Source organism: Triplophysa rosa, linkage group LG24 (assembly GCF_024868665.1).
Source record: "Triplophysa rosa linkage group LG24, Trosa_1v2, whole genome shotgun sequence".
Lineage (NCBI taxonomy): Eukaryota > Metazoa > Chordata > Actinopteri > Cypriniformes > Nemacheilidae > Triplophysa > Triplophysa rosa.
In genome coordinates this window covers 241544-256529 of record NC_079913.1, presented here as the reverse complement: position 1 = coordinate 256529, position 14986 = coordinate 241544, and the positions used below count along the sequence as shown (strand labels likewise).

Here is a 14986-nt window from a genome sequence, read left to right as displayed (position 1 = left end):
AATGATGAGTTGTGATATTTGGCAGATTTCTGTTGAACATTTAGTCATTTAGCAGACGCTTTTATCCAAAACGACTTACAAATGAGGTAAACAATAGAAGCAACTGGAGCAACGAAAAGCATAAGTGCAGTAAAACTGGTCTCGTATAGCCCACCACAGTATACATGGCTAAGGATATATACAGAGAGAGAGAGAGAAGTCAGAACTGATGGGTCAGGTGTTGACAGAAGAGATGTGTTTTCAGTCGATGGCCACAGAATCTGATCTGATCTTGTAGCAGCGGGCAGATCATCACACAGATGTGGAACAGATCCAGAGAACGTGCGTTACGTGAGAGGGATTTTTCCACTTTTTGGGGATGGCACCACAAGACGTTAATTTGCAGAGCTTAATGTGTGATGTATAATATAACTGCATGTTTGTTGAAGCTTCTCTACAAGACGAAGATGCTTTTCCAGCAGTACCTGGCGAGAAATACTTTTTGGTAGATGTCTGATGGTCGTTTTGTGCTTTTTTATAATCAAACTCCTTAAAAAAGAATCATTTCTCAAAATCACTAGAAATGAGTGTAAATCTAAAAACTGCGTTTCTTACTCACCGCCACAAGGCGCCGCTGTTTCGCCACGAATCGAAAAGAACGTTTAGGGTTATAGATTGCTCTTTTACTTGTTGGTTGGGATTGCACAATTTAAGACATTTCACACAATACAGAATGAATTGACATCTGAGGTGGACCTCTTTAAACGCGTCATGAGGACGTAGTGTAATAGGTGACAGACTGTTTTTAAGTATGTAGTGTGCACTGTGCAGTAAGCTGGACCTCCTCCTGAAAGGCCTGTAGAGCTTTCGTTACTATGCTGTTACTAACATCTTGCATTGTCTTTAACGTGTTCTTAATAGGTTTTATGTGTTCTACAAGGAACTCACAGGTTATTCGTAAAGCCAAACCACAAGAGCTTGTCAATCAATCTGCTCATGAATGCAAGATGACGTCATTAATGCTTGAGGTCCAGTTTAAAAGCTTAAGTCTGCTAAATTGTTGAGACTTTGTTGTCATATTATTGCCTACTTAAGACAAACGGCTTTGTTGTTTCCTCACAGCTTTGTATAAAACATGTTTTGTGATTCTTCTACAGGTCTCAGCTAGAGGCGATGGATCACACACCTGCTCCGGACACCTCACACGTGACTCTGGTGGCCCCGCGCGGGTTCGAGTGTCGCCCTGTGAGGGTGGTTTAGCGCCGGTTGATTTTGTGGGCTTGTCGGCGGCGGGTTTACTGCTCTGTGGGTCGGAGTGAAGCTGCGGGTGGATTTCCCCCAGGACGCCACTTTCCAGGAACCGGCCCGGGCAGGGGGCGAACACCCAAACCTCAAGCCACATATTCCACAGCGCATAAAAGCTCTTGGTTTAAAGGCGTCGCTGGCAGGTAAGAGTGTCTCAGAACCTGTGTGTGAATCTGATGTTGTCCAGTCATGTTCAACTGGACTCTGAACACACACAGATCTATATTTAAAGTGTCCACACAGAAGAAATGAAGTCTTATGGGTTTGGAGAGCATTAGGGTGAGTAAATGATTTTTTTATTCTGGTTCAGAAGACCGTACAGGGATAGAAAACACAGGGTGGTTTTCTCAAACATTACCTGAGCGAGGATCGCTGAGCCAGCAGGCTGCCCGCCCGCCCGTCTGATGGATTGAACTTAAAGTTCTCACATTCAGGAGACAGAGAGAGAGTTTCACAGGACGCACAGTAAAAACCTCCCACTGCGTCAGGACTTCAACACTCGCTCCAAGCCAACACTTAAAGTATTATGTTATTGAGACACACACACACACACACACACACACACACACACACACACACACACACTCATTTCAAGCCAGAGAATAAAACACAGCAAAGCAGAAAAATTCCAAGGCACGTTTCATTCTGCACTATATGAGAGATCTTTAGAATAACACATGCATTGTGTACAATGTGAACATGACTTTCTGTATGAGTTCAAATCTGCTAAAGAGTCATGAAATTTAGCAAATCAAATAAAAATGTTTTTTTGGAAAACATTCATAAACTTTGATAAATGCTTCAAACTTTTAAACAACTGAGAAGATCAAGATTCCTTCACCTCTGCTTGACGTCCAATATTTCTGTGATTGACAGACATCAATGTCATAAAGTTTAGGGTGGAGTTGTTTTTATTCTCTTTTTTAATAAATCTTTTATTTTAAGACATAACATACAGATCGTGTTGTAAATAATAATTTTGACTATGATTTATAATATTCAGATTATATGTGCAGTATAAACACTGTGTGTTGTGTAAAGTATCCCACAATGCATTGTGCTCAACTCGACCTTCCATTTCCATCGTGACAAATGAACTGGAAGTGTTTACAGTCTGATTTCTGCTGTGTCCAGTAGGAGTTTAATAAGATGAATGTTGGCCATGAAAGCACAAGTAAAATATCATCTGATCACACACACACACACACACACACACACACACACACACACACACATACTTGTCTTGGCAAGAGAAATGGAGCAACAATGAGGGAAAGTAAGAAATGACTTTGAACCTCCTGCCCGTCAGTATCTGTTTCACAGGCTTAACATTGGGCTCGAGCGTGCTGCACGGCGCCAGCGGCCTCCCGGGAACACGGACGTGATGGAGGAGAAGAGTCGGACACCGAGTGGACCAGCCTACACCTCCATGTGAAGTTCTGGAGTCCCCCTCGCTGAAACAAAGTCTTCATTATCAGAGGACGGAGAAGCCCAAAGTCACCCTTCATTGAGTTCAGATTGAGCCCTTCTGTGAACGTCCACGAATGGATTTTTGATCCGTTAGGAGGGAAAATAAAAGCAGGACAAAGCAGGCCGTTTCTTTCAGGTTGACAGCAAGGGAATTCTGGGATGTGTTGCCAGGGGCGACCACAGGATGAACTTGAGGAATGTCAGTGACCGTCGTGAAGCTGAAATATATCGGCTCTCTGATTTCCACAGACGGAGAGCAAAAACTGCAGCGTCTCAGAGTTTCTATTAAACGGTTTGAATGAATAAAAGAAAAACATGTTGGAGTGAAATCTAAAGTTCCTCGTGTTTCACAGGTTTATATGGTCAGAAATGACTATCCAAACCTTCAATAGAACCAACAACACAACGTGGGGAGTGATATCTGTCTCCTAACAGTGAAGAAAAGCTTCTTTAGTTTAACAGTCATCTGACGTGTGTTTCAGACCAGTTTTGGGTTGTAAGACAGCACTTGATGAAGTGAAGTGAAAGTGACCTATTAGTCAGATATGGTGACCCATACCCGAAATGTGACCTCTGCATTTAACCCATCCAGAGAGTAGTGAACACACATACACCCAGAGCAGTGGGCAGCTATCACTGCAGCGCCCGGGGAGCAAGTGGGGGTCAGGTGTCTTGCTCAATGTATGAACCTGAATACAAAGTATCGATTTAAAGACCATAAATTCATGTAGGATCTACAGGCAAGTGTGCAGTAGAAGAATACACATAAGCTGGTGAAGTGTTCATGTCTGTATGTTTCTGGCTTTTCAGTTGGCTAACAGAGAGTTTGTGACAGTGAGATGCTCCAGTACTCTCAACTCAAACGTAAGTAATAGATCCTGAGTCTTTAGCACATCTACAGTTTCACACACGCGAGAGATCTTCTGGACATTCCTTATTTCTACTGTCTGTTAAATTGTTGTATAAAACCAACCAACATCTCATTCATTTATCTCATANAATGTATGAACCTGAATACAAAGTATCGATTTAAAGACCATAAATTCATGTAGGATCTACAGGCAAGTGTGCAGTAGAAGAATACACATAAGCTGGTGAAGTGTTCATGTCTGTATGTTTCTGGCTTTTCAGTTGGCTAACAGAGAGTTTGTGACAGTGAGATGCTCCAGTACTCTCAACTCAAACGTAAGTAATAGATCCTGAGTCTTTAGCACATCTACAGTTTCACACACGCGAGAGATCTTCTGGACATTCCTTATTTCTACTGTCTGTTAAATTGTTGTATAAAACCAACCAACATCTCATTCATTTATCTCATAAAATAAACAGGTTTATGATAAAACTCAGATAAAATGTCCACGGGCTTCGCTCCAAACAGTCTGCTGTAATAAATGACCGGACTCTTGTTTTTCTACCTCTGTTTCTTTCAGCTGTACACCGGCTGAGCCAAGCCCTGATGGAGGCCGTTCTCCTGTGGCATGCTGGGAGTTTTCAGCGCAACCTGAGAGGGTGACGGGGCGACCGCACTCGCTTCTGTCATCGACGGGAACCCAGAGTTTGACAAACGGCTTCCACTGCTTTCCAGGACTGAAGCCGTTCAAGAGCTTTGAGTGTGTGAATAGAGGCTTGTGTTTGTGTGCCACACGTCTCTTCTCTCCTGACCCACAAAACACCGTCTGAATCAAACAAGTACATGTCATTCAAGAGGAAACTCTCAATTAAATATAAATGATAAATTAGCCCTCAATCTAAATATACTTGATTTCCACATCCACATGGATCATAACATGTTCTAGTCTCTGTGCACACGCACATACGCACACACACACGCACATGCACACACATACGCACATGCACACACACACACACGCACACTCATACGCACATGCACACACAAGTCTGGTTTATTATCTTCCGTGGGGACAGTCCATAGGCGTAATGATTTTTATTCTGTACAAACTGTGTATTTTATCCCCTACCCCTAAAGATCATAGAAAACTCCACACACACAATCAGCAAACAGACCCGACCGGGCAGCACAAATTCAAACATGTCATCAGTGAATTGTGCTGATATTAGATTTTTGACAAATAGTCTTGGTGTGTTAAATACTTTACTTAAAGGGACAGTTCACTCAAAAATCTTCAAACCTGTATACATTTCTTTGTTCTGGAGATATTTTGAAGAATGTGGTAGTGGGAAAATCAATTTTGGGTCACTATTGACTAGTTTCTTCAATCGTTTCTTTTCCTACTATGGTAGTAAATAGTGACCCAGAACTGTTTAAACTGTTACAAACATTCTTCCAAATATCTTTCTTTGTGTTCGACAGAACAACAACATGTATACAGACTTAAAACAACTTGAGGGTGAATAAATGATGTTTAAGTGTTTATGTTCATTTTTTTACTTTTAGTTTTAAATACATTTTTATATGCACAAGTGTTTATTATTTAGTATCATAACCAGTTGATTTAAAGCATAGGATCTCAAACTTAATGACTTCAGTTGACCACAACAATATTTGAAGGCATCACAGTTTCTACCATAAAATATTCTTCACCTCAGATGTTTATTAAAAATAACGCACACGTAAAAAGATGTAGTGTTCAGTTGTTTTAGTTTTCTGTATTTCGGTTATTGTTTTGAATATTTTGAAGTCAATTGTTAAGGTTGAAAAACACTGGTTGAAATGATCCTGTGGTGTGTGAAATGAGTTTTTAAATACACAAAACTTGTATGTTGTTACATGAGCTCATTAAAACATCACGTGTGATAATGACACGAGACTTGATGAGAAGCATGAACGCTTGATTTCTTCACAACCGACACCTACAGAAACATGACATGAGTTTAAAATCACATCATACGTTTAACCTCGAAGGTCCCGATCGCTCTGAGACCCGAGCCGCTGCTTACAGAAAAGTTTTTACAGATTTATTTCTACTTTACACCCATAACACATAAAGGCACGCATGAGCGAGAGAGGATTTCACATGGAAACTCTTCTTCTCAATGTATACAGTGTTCCAGCACTGTTATGGAAAAGTAATTGCTGTAATTTTCTCAGGGAATTACATGCTTCATGAGGTCAGGGGCTTTTCCCCTCCTAAACGCCAATGGAAACACACACGCACGCGCGCGCACACACATCTGATACAGGGGCTCATACACCAGCACAGACTCCCTGAAAAAACAAACAATACACTTCATGCACATGTATTTAAACGTATCATGTCAAACATGTGCATTAATCTGCTGACACATACAAGAGGTAAATAGCACTTAAGATGTAAACACCACACAGGTTACAAGTATAAAAATGTGAAGACTTGCTCAGAGTTTTAAAGTTGTTTTCTTCAGGAATCAAGAGCCGCTGTCAGACGTGACGCTCTTCAAAACAACAAACAACATGAGTGAGTACAAAATGAAGAACTACACCACACGAACACTCAATAAATGTATAAAGAATTCTGTAACATCTCACATCAGGTTTCCTCATCCACACGGACGGTTTATGTTTTAATGTCAAAAAGCAGAAAGTTTTCTGTGAGGGTTGTACAAAAGTCATTATGTCTATAAAAGATGAAAACACTGTGCTGGTTGTGGATATGGACTGACCTTTGACCTCTAACGCACTTAACATGAAGATTCTTGGAATCTGACAACAGTGGAAAAGTCAATCATGCATGACACGAGCAGAACATTACGTGACGTCACATCACAGCAGGTTAGACTGATTCTTTCACTCATTTGACTCAAGACACACATTCCAGTCTTTGTTTGACCTCTGACCTCCGTGCACCATGCGAATCCTCACTGAAAAGCTGTACTGTGAGCTCACAGAGGACTAAAAATAACCCTCTCTTGATTAATGAGCTTCACATGAGTATTTCCCCTCATGAACACACCATAACACCACCTGCAGCTGCCGGACGCTGAAGAAACATGAAGAAGAAATAACCCCAGAGTCATGAGAGAGAGAGAGAGACGTCACAGCTGGTTAGAGGAATGTTGTGAATCTGTGTGTATCAGAACAGATGTTTTCAGACACACACTTTATGTGTGTGTGCGTGCGTGCGCATGTATGTATTGTGTGAGTGTCAGACATCAGTTTTTATGGAGCATGCTTGACGCTTCACCAGACCCCAAACTATTCCAAACAGGCTAAAGAAGACTTAACTGTCAGATGTCAGGAATGTTCCACAGATGGAGATCAGATCATGTGATGTCTTCAGGGTGAGAGGAGAGTTACACAAAACACACACAATCCATCCGGAATCAACTTTATTAACAAATATCAGATGACGGCTCTCCAGCTATGTATTATATATTTCAAATGAAAAGATGTGTCTCTGTACATGAACACCTGTAACACAACGTTCATCATGAACAACATCATATAGACTCCAGTGACATGTAACAATGAATATTCATGAATCAGGTCGGTTATGATCTGTGAGAAGCATCAGTATGTGGGTCGCGTTCTGATCTCAGGTCAGGTGAGGGGTGTAACAGATCTGAGTACACTGTCTGTGAAAACTCACAGCCACGGGAAGTGCGGGTGCTGCAGCCCCCCTGGCGTCGAGCGAAAGAAAAAATGAAACGGTGTGAAAGATAAATAAATAAAGGCAGAGACTATTTGCACCAGGTCCGCCCACCAATATGTGATTTGAATAGAGAATATGTAAGAAGAACGACTTCATTTTGAACAATGACTGCAGTGGCGTGAGGTGTAAAGTATAGTGTGACACGGGAGGCCGGGAGTCTAATCAAACTCTCGCATTTCTTTTCAATAAAATTGATTTAAGACTTGAAATTCATTTTTATTCATAAAGTTTAGGGTAAGGTTAGGGGTGTAGGGCTTTAATATCACAATAAGTTACCATCATTTTAATAATTTAAAAAAATATAATGATTTACACACTGTTATTATTGCATAATGTTTAATGCGCAACAATACTGAGGTGCAAATAGTACGTTATGTGCCACTATTTAGAAGTATCAATAGCATCTAACTACTTTTTCTACTTAATCCAAAGTAAATACAGATATTTTCGGTTAGAGTAAAAAGCATTGCTACCTTGGGTGGGCTATTTGTGTAAATAGACACTCCGTAAATGAAATGTTTTATCAAAAATAAACATAATACATTTTATTCATGTGTCTATTCACTAATATCCATTGAAAACATTAATAACGTTACTGTTTTTGTTTTAATAACGTTACTGTTACAATGACAACGCAAGTGTCACATGACGTCACGGCGTTAGTGAAGGTCAAGTGTCACGAGCGGTCTTGTCCAAATGGCGCAAAAACGAATTTCAGACTTTTTTACTGAACATTTATGTCGTCATGCAGGACTTCAACAGCGTCAACCCAGAAAGAAATGCCACTTTCGGAGTTTTGCATGCAGGCCAGCAGTAATGTAAGACAGTTATTTCTTGATTTCAGATTGTGGTCTACAGGCAGAATGTGTAACGTTACGTGTTGATTTCTGTGCTGTCGCCGTGCAGCACTCGGTTGTGTTTAATCACGTGACTGGTTTTTGTTTGGGTGGTTAAGCAGCGCAGCGCAGCGCAGCTGGTTTTCGTACAACAGATTGTGCTTTGGCTATAGGGGGTATGGACGTGTCGTCACTTTATCACGTGAACACCACGTGATCGCGCCCCTATGAGGGGCAAAACATTCAGCAAAATGACTGCTTACAATATCAGGAAACGCAATTCTGTGCAACATTTCAGTGTCCAGGAACACTTGATTCCTTTGTAAGTCATAGGGAAGTCGTAAGGATCACCGTCGAGTTCAGCTGCTTGTAATTTCAGCAAATAATTGCATGTCTTAGTCCCGGTTTCTTTGTGTCTCCTATTCTCTACAGCCATTTTGCTGCGTGTTTTACCACTCAGAGGAACGTGTCCCGGCGTGTTCACGTGGGAAAGTGACGTCAATGCATACCCTCTAGGCATACATATAACATGCGTTTATGTGTTTGTTTTTATGCTGTATCCTATGACCACACTTGGATCTTCTTTATTCTCGGGAGCAACACATTTTTGCCTCTGTTATTTATTAACATTAAACTTAAGCGGCTCGCCCATGGCACAGTCATAACTTCTGTCCTGGCAAAAAAAATAAAATCAAAAAAATAAAATCAGAGCACCCCCTGCTCAAAATACGTTCCCGCGGCTATGGACACACTCAATACATCAGAACAGTGACAAGACTCACGTGGGTGGGTGAGTGTTTGAGAAATAACACAATATTAGATCACATATTCAACAGAACTGATTCACATGGTACTTTAGTTATTAGTGTATCTTGTCTGTGGTTGCTAAGGTGTTCTGAATGTACTTTAGGTCGTTTCATCCGACGCGCGCGCGCCTGACCCCCAGTTAACTTCCGGTTTGTGCTTGGCTAGTGTCTAATAATATAAATATTTAATTTATGTTAATATTAATTTGTATTGTTATTTTAATGTATAATAATTGTATTAAAGAAACGATTTGTTGAATTTTGTTGTATGTTCATTTTATTAAATAAACAGTTTGTTGAATAGGTCCTGTAGTTCGGTCGCATTTAAAGAAACCGTATGGTACACTGACATCTAGCGGTTGAGCTTGGTATCGCAGTCTAAATTCAAAATATTCCAGAGACAAGTTTAGCCAAGTAACTCTCGGTTTCTTTTGATTGTTATCAGACATAACCTACAGGCACTCTGTTGTTTGTGAATGTGTACCGGAAGTTCAGTTGGGGTGGTCATAAGAGTGCGCATGCGCTGTAACGTCTGTTTATGTTAAAATGAAACCGTCTGTAAAGTTTTTGGGATGTATTGTGTAATCTGTTGTCTGGATAGGAATGGCGAGTCAAAAGTGTGTTTCATCTGTTTTATCATCTGTCAGGTAAAAGTACACTTCTTCTTGTACTAGTGTTGAGGTTTAAGCAGTCAGATATTCTCTCTCTCTCGATGTTGTAATAAGTTTTCCAGCTCTGGTCATTTGAGTATGTCAATCGATTGGAATCTCAGGGGTTGTGGGATACTGAAGATATAATCACTATAAACTCTCACTCAGTTTTCTCTCATTTACATTATTCTCTTCCACCCTACTTTGTGCTCATGGAAGTTTAAGTGTCATTCTGCAGTCCCCAGTGCCTGTGATGTTTTAATGTCAATCATCTGAGCTGCATTCATAGGCCCCGCCCCTCAAACCCTGAGCTGCCCAGATAAACACGTGCATTAGAAATGAAGCTGATAGCGATTGAACATACAGATTATCAATGTAAAACATTACCGTGGCGTGATTGAAGCTGGAGTTGAATAAAGAGAGACACATCTGTATTTCTGTAAGACATGAAACACAATCTTCTTAACAAACACCGCATGAGAAGAGCTGTCCATCAGCTGAAAAAGACCTCTGTGTTCCTGCAGGTGGAGAGGAAAGAGAACACACCGAGAGGACCGCCGGCCGATGGTTAATCTGAAACATAAAGATTTGGGTAAGTGTAATGTCTTCTAGCGGCGGGTCCACGTTAGGCTTGAGATGGGATATACGGTCACCCCCCGTCAGAATGTACTCCGTCAGTAGTGTCTTTGTTTAAGCTCCACGTCTGGTGCACGTTTGATTGTTTCTGTCTGCGTCATTTTAAAACTCAATTACCCCTGAATGAAAGTCAGCTGGACGTTTTGTGTGTTTCATGGAAGAGGTCAAACTGGGGCTCTCACTAACTGCTCTCCAAATCTCAACCTGTCTCAATGCTTGACGTGAAACCATCAGGATAAGAGCGATGCATGAGAAAAAGAAGTCTAGTTATACTGGAACCCCACAGAGAGTTTCAGTGAAAGCCTCTCACCATCTGTGAGGTCAAACGTTTGCCGTCCATTATAATTCAATTGTGCTTGACTGTTAGCTGAGAGTATTTACTGTTTAAATTCAATAACCGGCTGAATATTTAGAGCCATTTGAAAACAAGACCAACTTATGATATTACCACTCTCATTCCAGACCTGGCTTTCTTTTTTCTGCACAACACAACACAACAGAAGATATTTAGAAGAATGTTAATATTTAAACAAAACTGAACTCCATTGACTTCTATTGTATGAACACAAAAACACATTTCTGAAAATATCTTCTCTTGTGTTCCACTGAAGAAAGACTCACATGAGGGGGAATAAAAGATTGCACCATTTTAGGATGAACTGTCCCTTTAAGAGAGGAGAGAGAGCGAGGACACATGTGAAATTCTGCTGTTTATTTCTGATGAAAGTGTTAATGAGTAATGTTCACTGATGAGTTTCTTAAAGGTCACACACAGCTTGTGTTCTCATGAAACACTGAGAAGCGAGGTGTTTATAACCTGATCTGACAACAGAGTCACTACAGAACGTCATCTTGAGATCTGAAGCTCTGCAGATGAAACACTCTGACAGTATAAAGTGTGTGTGTGTGTGTGCGCGTGAGTGTGTGTGCGTTAGTGTGTGTGTGTGTGTGGGAAGGGTAAACCCTACAGTATGGGGACAAAATGTCCCCACAAAGATGGCAATATCCAAAACCCTTGTCCTTATGGGGACATTTTTTGGTCCCCATGAGGAAACGAGCTTATAAATCATACAGAATGAACTTTAGTGAAAATGTAAAAGAGCAGACAGTTGTGTGTGATTGTTAGGGATAGGGGGAGGGAATATGAAATAAAGTTTATACAGTATAAAAACCATTGTGTCTATGGAATGTCCCCATAAAACATGGAAACCCAACATGTGTGTGCGCGCGTGCATTCAGGTTTAGGTCTCCACCGGGATATACAAACATGAATGCACACGCGCACACACACACACACACGTCTGGTTTATTATCTCTGTGGGGACAGTCCATAGGCGTAATGTTTTTTATACTGTAGAAACTGTATATTCTATCCCCTAAATTTTAAAGTGTCAGAGAAAGACACAGCACGGGACTTGCCGCACGGAAGTAAATTTCCGAATGAAAGCGTCTTTACTGGTCGGTAACTTTACTTCAGACGGAAGCGGGCTGTCTGACAGTAGCCCCGCCGCTCGCGACATCCTTTGACATCATACAGTGGTCGCGTGCACACAGTTCCCTGTACTAAACAACTTGTAAAAGTATGTTCTGTGCACCTTCTGAGAGAACAGTGACAGACAGCTTTTGTGGGCGGAGTTTGGAGGAGAGACGTGAACTGAAATGGTTGTCAGTCAGCATCCGTCAGAATTGCTTGGATTGGATGTTTTTTTTTCTCAAATCATTTTGCATTGTAGCCTAATAATCCAACAGTTTTAGTTTATTCGTATTTTTAGCTTATAGGCCTAATGTGGAATGACACTTTTTAAAGAACTGTTTTGTTGTAGTTGTACAGAGTAACTTACATTACATTCTTTTAGCAGTCAGTTATAGGCCTAATTAATATAGGCTATTTCATGAAGGGAGAGGGCTCAATTTTTTGTTTGAATTTACTTCGTTTTGCTCAATTTTATATTAAGTTGTATTGTATTTTATTGAAAAACAAGACAAATTATAAAAAGCACATTTTGACTATTCAGTTTGTGCAATATTGAAAAAAAATGGCTTAATAAATAGAAGAATTGCAAAAAAACATGTTCGGTGTTCAGTATTATTTGGCCTTCGGCCAAGTGTTTCACATCACGTTCGGCTTCGGCCAAGAATTTTCATTTCGGTGCATCCCTATTTTGTATGTGATTATTTGTAACTGAATACCCGCACAACGAAGATTTTCCTATATCATAAGATAAACCAATTTACTTTGTCACATATTATCTTAAGAGGAGTGTGGTCAAAATACACACACACAAGTGCTCCACGAACAGATCCGTCTCCGTCACGGAGACTTTCAGAATAAATGAATGAATGAATGAAGCTGTCTACAGTAAAACGTCACCTTACCCAAACTGAAAGTAATAAGCAATTAAAACTTGTTCATTATTTTAGTAACTTGCTAATGACTTCAGTAAACATGACACCCTGTGGGTTGAATCTGCTTCCCTTCTGCTCTGTGACACCATGTCTCACGCCTGGCGTCACTTCAGTGTTTTCCAGTGTTCCAAAAAGAATCGATTCCAAGGCATTGAGAATCGAGAGCCGATTCCAAAGGTTGGAATTGATTCCATTAAAGGAATCGACTCTTCTTTAAAGAGTACATAACATGAGATCATGAAAATTACATTTCATGCAGTGTGTAATGTTGCCGTTAAGGGTGTGCAAAGCAGCCGGTATTTGTATCTGTATTTGTATTTGTTGAGGGGGGGAAGTATTTGTATTTGTATTCGAGTAAAATTCAAAATAGGCGTAAAAATCCAGTTTTTTTGCGTTACACTTCTAATTTACGTTATAGTGTACGTAAACAGAGCGAACATGAGAGCACCCCACTGCAGACGTCAATAATGAAGCGTAACGGAATAATCTCCCGATCAAACTCCGCTTCCCGAAAGTTATAAACTGCCTCCGGAACCCAGTTAAGGTACAAAAATCTATTCAACAAAAATAGTGATGCACGCAGTGAAGTCTTTTTTCGCTCAGCCGAGCCTTCTCTGTTGCTGTGTGGAGCAGCCTGTGTCAGTCACCTCTTTTTGAACCCCACCCCCAACCCCCCCCCGACTCCTGAATGTCACTCACTCACTCACTCACTCATGCGGGCATGCACTGCGGTCTCGTGAGAAAACGCAGCTTTTTGATATAAAGTTTTTCTTGTTCCCGAATACAAATATTTTTTAAAGTATTTGTTCGAAATAAGTATTCGTAAAAAACACGCTATTTGTGCCTTTCCGAATACCGTATTCGGGTTCGGCTCCACCCCTAGTATTGATGCAAATGTAATTTTGAATTGTACAGCTTTATAACTTCTATTTATTTGGCATTCTGACCATCATTATGTATGACAGACGCCTATGAATCTCATAAATCTTTTTAGCTGAATTGCGCCAGCAACACAAAGGTCATGGGTTCGATCCCAGAAAACACACATTGATTACAAAAATGTACAGATTTAATGCGCTAAGAGTAATTTGTCTCATGCGTAAATTTAAATAAAATGTGAATCTTAGAAGTGTGTGTGTGTCTGCGTGTTTGTCAGGGTTTTGATGATCAAGTTTGTGACCTTTTTTCTGAATTTGGCCTCAAAGCTACACTGTAAAACATGATTTGTTTTAACTTAAAACAATGACAAACATGATTTAACTTAAAAAAATAAGTTACCTGGTTGCCTTAAAATTTTAAGTTAGTTCAACTTAAAAATATTAGTTCACTTAATGAATTTGTTGCAAACAACTCATTGAATTAAATCAAAGTTTTACGGCCACCAGAACTTATTTTTTTAAGTTGAAACAACAAAAAAACAACAAATCATTTTTTACAGTGTAGGGATGTTCGATGCAAGTAGTGCAGACAGGTGTTGAAAAAGTTCTGTCCAGCTTTAACAGCTTTAAACAGACGTCCAAGTAAATATGTTGTGAGACATATATATACATTATATATACTTTATATACATGTAATTCTCTTCAGCCACATACTGAGCTCATCATAGAGAGTAAAAGAAGACAAACGTACTTATATGATTTGTTAAATGTGTGGATACATGTAAATATATCAGCATTGTGTGTGCAAGCAAAGCTTTTGCTTTTATGGATGCAGAATATTTTATGTCATTCCACAGCTCTAGACTTCATCACGTCTGCACTGTTTTAAACAAGCAACTAATGTGAATTAGTTGACCAATGACATCAGCTAAGGGGCGGGGCTTGTGCTTATGAAGGCTCTTAAAGAGTACATAACTAGGGATTTTTAAGGTCCTGCTTTGGTTTATGGAGTGTCCAACAACAAGTTTATGTACATAGAAGGTGTAAAAACACTATTATTTCGTAATAATTATTCTTACCTTACGTCTTGACTGACTCTCAAATGATTTGTTCCGCGATTCATCTGTCTAATCCCCTCCTTTCCGCTAGCCTATTCTGATGTGATTGGTCAGATGGTCTAGTCTGCTGTGATGAATGATACCTCGAATGAGGCTCACGAGCTACAGTGTTTGGGGGAGAAGAGTGAAGTTTTCGTGGGCAGTCCTAGGGAATCAGACAAGGGACGACTCGTTTGTGTGATTCAGAGTCGACTCCCTTTTTTCCAAGCCAATAACTTGTGGTTATTGTGGAATGTTATTCATTCACCTTCGGATTTACAACTTGACAGACTGCTTACTTTCAAACACGGCA

General features: G+C 40.2%; 1 protein-coding gene across 6 annotated transcripts in view; it reads left to right on the top strand.

Moving 5' to 3' along the window:
* Positions 1-8135: 8135 nt before the first annotated feature.
* Positions 8136-14986, top strand: part of pthlha (parathyroid hormone-like hormone a) — a 93327-nt gene continuing 86476 nt past the window's right edge. For 2 of the 6 annotated variants that reach the window (XM_057324056.1, XM_057324055.1), the window contains exons 1-2: positions 9503-9653; positions 10181-10248. The gene's annotated coding sequence lies outside the window, so the exon portion shown is untranslated. Of the gene's footprint in view, positions 8183-8593; positions 8991-9502; positions 9654-10077; positions 10096-10180; positions 10249-14986 lie in introns of those variants that run through there. The other 4 variants (XM_057324050.1, XM_057324051.1, XM_057324052.1 and 1 more) reach the window with 4 other exon arrangements.